The sequence below is a fragment of the Pygoscelis adeliae genome, unplaced genomic scaffold, assembly GCF_000699105.1.
Source record: "Pygoscelis adeliae isolate BGI_AS28 unplaced genomic scaffold, ASM69910v1 Scaffold492, whole genome shotgun sequence".
NCBI lineage: Eukaryota > Metazoa > Chordata > Aves > Sphenisciformes > Spheniscidae > Pygoscelis > Pygoscelis adeliae.
In genome coordinates, this window is record NW_008824349.1 from 397,015 (window position 1) to 402,826 (window position 5,812).

A 5,812-nucleotide genomic window follows, 5' to 3' on the forward strand; every position below is an offset into this window, starting at 1 on the left:
GATAAGGCGCTTAGGGACATGGTTTAGTGGGCATGGTGGTGTTGGGTTGATGGTTGGACTCGATGATCTTACAGGTCTTTTCCAACCTTAATGATTCTATGATTCTATGATTCTATGATTCTATGATCTGATAGCTGAGCATACGAGTCACAGCACATAGGTTGGCTTCAACTGGTTTAGAAACTAAGAATGATGACTTTGAAGAAGCCTTTTGTGCTCCTTGTCTGTGACTAATGTGACCCAATCTATCTGATAATGATAGGCTGGTCTCCGCATCAGACAGAAACAAGATTTTTAAATGCATTTAAATCCTCATAATTCTGAGTTCACAGTATGATTCAATGAATGAATTAGGAACCCTGGTGATAGATGCATAGGAGGGAATAATCTTTCCTAGACTGTGCAGTGTCTTAAACTAGCAGTGAAAGGAAATGATTGACTGTGGGTAAGATCAGCTAAGGAGTTGTGAAGGCGTAAGACTGGTCCGAAAATTTCTATGAAAAAAATCTGCTTTCTTTAAGCACAAAGAAAAAGAAAGAATTTTTCTGCAAAATGAATTGTTAGGGGTCATAGAGCTTTCAACTATAAAAAGGTAGTTAGCCATTAAAAGTCAATAGCGTCCACATACAGTGAAAGAATTTCAGCCAGTGCTATTAAAGAATAGTCCTGGCACAAAGGAGAATGTGCTCCACACCACGTTTATCTACAGAATGAGGTGCTTTCCGATACTCGTCTTTCTCTGGAGTTTTGTTTATACATAGTGCAGGATCATGGCCCAGATTCTCCTCCCCTTTGTTCCTCATCCCCTGACGGGGAGACTGAGGTTCTTCTGCCTGGATGTAGTTGGCTGCATAGAGAAGGGGAGACGCATTTCATCCCTTTGGGTTTTTATAGACAGGAAATAATCAGAGTGGTAATGATGTATTAGGGAGTGTACTAGTCTGGTTTGCTAGATGGTAATCAGGAGTAGTTTTGCTTTGAGCTAAGCAAAATGTTTTGGTATTTGCCATGGTTTCAGACTATTACATCATGATGTAAACCCAGTCAGACCCACAGAAGCTCAAGGTTTGAGTTCTCTAGCCCTCCATTTAAGAGTTTGCATAACTTCAGCACAGCAGAATTAAACAACATTTCTGCACAAACAAGAGAACAGAAAATGTTTTAAGGAAAAAAAAAAATTAGTTGTGTTGTGTCTTGATTTAGTTTAAAAATAGGGCTTTCCCCAGGAGGTGGTGGCTGGAGCTGGTACAACTCTGTGAGCCTCTCCCAGGTGGTATAGCACATCACCAGAGTGGCTGACTCCATTGATTTGACTGAAACATATGGGTATATAGCCACCGACCAGACTGTGTGTTTGATGACCACCACAAAAGACCTTCAGAATTTGGGGCTGTAACACTTCGGGGCAGGTACTGATGATCTTATTACCTACATGTAAATCAGAAGAGGCGGTCTGGGCAACATTGCTCTAATGAAAAAATCACCACCTCACCAAGGTTCAAGGCTCTGAAACTGCTCTGCTTTCTCTTTCATGTCTTTTCAATGTTAATGGGCGCAAAGTTATTTTGGTAAGTATGCTTTGGTTAATAGAAAATTGTTCTACAAGAAAATCCTAAATGCTTTCCAAAATTTAAAGGCAGCTTGCACTACACCAAACCAGGAATACTGAAGTACTAATCAAAATTATCCACACTTCCTGAGTTGCAAAAACAGACCAGAGTTACTAAGAATATATTTTTTGTTGTTATTTACTAACACATCTCTTCCTTCCTGCTCTTGTGTCAGCTTTCCATTGCAATACACAATTAATTCCATTGAACTAATCCTGATCTGAAGCTATATAAATAAAAAAGCCAGGCCCTTAAGTCTTTAGCCTGTAATATTAATTTACCATGAGAAAAACTGATAAGCCAAAACCGAGCTGTGATTTAAAAAAATTAGCATAAATTCACCCAGAATGCTGTTTCCAGGCCAAATCAAGAGCAAGGTTCATAAGTAATGACAGCCCTGACAAAACATTATTCATTCTATGTATGGAAAACTGGTTCTATGAAACGCTCAGATTCTGGTTTCCTTTGCCTTCTGCATCTGAATAGGCCTTTGCATGATGCAAAGTCCTCCAAGATACAGCTGAACTCATAGAAATCATCATATCCAAAGCAAAGTAACAGAGGACCAGCCTCCAAATATGCATCAGATAGAGTATAAAAACATGATTTTCTTCTACAGAATGGTGAATTTAGCAACCCAGCACTTTAATCAGATTCACAACCAAAGCCTGTGCCTCCAGAACAGCACAGCCTGTGCCTGTGCCTTCAGCTTCAGCTGAGTCTTTTTGTAGACAATTTTTCAGGAAGTCAACTATAGTTTTCTTGACTGAGGACTGCAGATGCTGGCCCAGAAATTCTTAGGACATTGAAGAGGGGAAGAACGTCTGATCAAGGATCCATTACAGATTGGATTCTGCTCTCATGTGTTCTGCAAAAAAACCTTCTGATCTCATTTTGAGAGATGCTAAGGAGCCATGGATGTCAATGCATTTCCCGGATTCATAAGCAAAGTATCACAGTTACTTCCAATCCAATCCAATAACCGAAGACAATGGAAGCAGGAGTGAGTCTTTAATTTATCTCCTTGGTCATTTGGACTGGGTGGGGGGTGGTCACAGCAGCTGACTCAAATTTTCCAATGCAGTGTGAATTTGGTTTGTTTCACTTCACGCAAAGATAGGTTACATCATTTGTGCAAACAAGGACAAACAGTTTTGATCCCAGATAGCATATAATCTGTGTCACAAAAGAATTTGGGTCAGGACTCAAAGAACCATAAGCCCACATGAACAATCCACTTGGAAAATTAGTCCTTTTCCAGAGTCACAGTGTTTCTCCTAGATGTTACAGAACCAGGACGTGTTCTGTATCATGCTCAGCAAGCTTTCTTAGACATTTATTGAGGTTTGACATCGATTTCTAAGGACAGTAGGCATCAGATATCTCTTCCAGTATTAGTTTCCAAGTTATTTAAGGCAACACTATAAAGAAACTATTTCCTTTGATGGAAACACATCAATCTCATTGAAACTAATGGAAATTACATGCCTACAATGATGACAGAATAAATAGAGCCCCTGTTTCAAGTGCCATATGCCATAGCTAAAACGTACCCTTATTCCTTCTAAGTCTAAAGGAAGCACTTGACTTTGAAGAACTGTAATTCCAATCAAAACAAACTTATTTTAATCTAACTTTCAAAATCCAAACCACAGAAATCTTTTGATCTAGAAGAATATTACAGGCATGAATTCCTAATATTCCAAATAGGAGCTCACCAAAAAAAACCCCAAATATGTGAAAGCCCTGAAAGCTTCATTAATTGAAACTATTTACTTACTACAAGGAGCGTCTGTTGTGTCAGAGAATTCATACGAGCTTCTCCAAAGTAGCATGGAGAAGCTACTATTTAAAACATATTACTGCTTAGCTATTTAGTGATCTTTTCTCAGGTTCAGCTGCATCAGGACCAGGCAGCTGTGTTGGTACAGCTGAGGAGGCTGTGTGACACGTCTTGCTCAGATAGCCCTGCTGTTGTTTTGTTTGCTGTTATTTTTCCACAGCCTTTCAATAAAGCAGGTCACAATGAGTTCCACATCTCAAAACCCTTCTGGAAGCACTGGTGTGAATACATGAAAACTGCTTGGCCATTATCTGGCAGTATGGCTTTAAGCTCTAAAAATTGCCTTTTTAACTCAAATAGAGCTGTGTTGCAAATCCAAAGGCCAGATTCTGCTGTCAGTTGTACAGTGTTTATCTGTAAACTTTACTGTCATTTAATGGTATGAGCAATTTGAATCATATCACTTAAGTCTTGAATTGTGGGATTTTCACTGGAGGAAGAGGCAGCTCAGGCAAAGTAGGAGATGTAATTGATGTGAAGGAGCAGTATTACATAACATCATGCATCATGGCTTCAAAACCATTGCGTTAGTTTCCTTAAGAGCCTTGGCACTGATTTCAGTGGAAAATGGCATTGAACCAAAGTTCTACATACAAAAATACACTGTATCAGATTTCTTCAGTGCAAGAAAAGGAGGCTTGGAAGTCTCATTTTTATTAAAGCTACAAACAAAATAACACAAATGTTAACCAACCGCTGGCTCAATAGATTGTAAAACATAATGTGGTGCTCTCTTGAGGGACTGAAGGATAATTGTCTTCAAGGTGAAAGATTGAGGTGACCAAAGTTTTGCCTTTCTAGAGCTGGGCATATCAACCCAAGTGAGCAGCAGTGGAGAGCTTTCTATTGATAGCAACAGTGGGTTTCTGGACAAGCTCTATTCCTTGAATCAAAATTTCTGGTATTCTAACAGGGATAAATAAGAAAAACTGTTGCTCCATATGCTTCCTTGACTGACCTCTTCAGTGAAGTCTCTATTTCTGCAATACGTATTTTCAGGAGTTTTAAGAAAGTCTTACAGAGTGCCAAACCCGGAGCTAAACCTTAGGGGCTGACTAAATGCTAATTATTTAGAAGCAGCAGTAGAAAAATGTATGTTAAGCACTTATGAGTATTTAGCATAAGCATGAAAGTAAATGTTTCAAATATCTTTGGAGGATGAATTCTTGTCCCAGGTTTGCCACTGATGCATTGGAGTGATGGATTCATCTTGAATAACATGCTAAACAAAAGCCTAATGTGTTCTTCCTACACATCCTTGCATACAAACCTCACTACTTAATAAAAATACAACCATAATTTCTAACTGCAAAAGGTTTTTCATAAATTTTTTCAGCACTAGGGTAATTCAGACAGCGTCACCTCACTAATTTCTAGCACAAGCTACATAGCTGTAGCTCAGGCCAGCCTTGTGCATCTGGGTGTCACATCAAAAGTAGAAAGTTTGGGCTTTGATCTTAAAGTGATGTAATTTACCCAACTTCCTAAATTTCTTTGTTTGTTTATGGACCTTAATGTAAAATTAACTGAAGGCAATGGTATTATTCTCATTGAAAATACTACTCTCACAAGAAAGACATGTCTAAGTAGGCAAATACAGTCTGTTAATAAATAACAAAAATTAGAAGTTAAATAAACAGGTGTAATTTCTATGTTAACCTGACATTTTATTTTTAGTTAGTCTTTCTTCTCTATTTTTAACAGTCTTTTTTTCTCCTGGCCTTAACACGATAAAAGCTTAAGATGATTTTCTTACAATTTTACCCTTTGGCCACCCCATAAAACTCTATTTTAATCCTTTAATCCTCTAACTTTCTTAATTAAGTTCTGAGTATTTAAAATAGTTATAAACATTTGGGGGGAGATTATTCACTTTAATTACTGTTCTATGATGATGAATATTCAATGTATATGATCATTGTAGAGCCAGAAACAAAAATTATAATCCCACATAAAAAGCTGCATAAAATTGGGAAGAGTGGGAAGTGTCCTACAAAAGCAGAAATGGAAATTAAGAGTTGTAAGGAAGTCAGTAAGGTACTTTCTACTTCAAAAATAATAGGTTACTACTTCTAAATTACTGACAAGTTTGTCACACACCTATAAAGCACCTGGTCTCAGTGTTAATTTTGACACATCAAGGAAAGTAATGGAATAATTTCAGGCTTGCTGCAAAGCAAACTGTTTTCCACTGTAGTCAGGTATAACTGGTAGCAACAGCGAGAATGACTTCTTTTTCCACAAGTACACTGTCATCATTGACTTTGAGTTGTCGTCTGCCTGCAACAACGGCAGCCGAGCTCCTCCAGGATCCTATTTTGCTTTAGCACCCAATATTCTCTCCTCTCCTGGTTTTCCT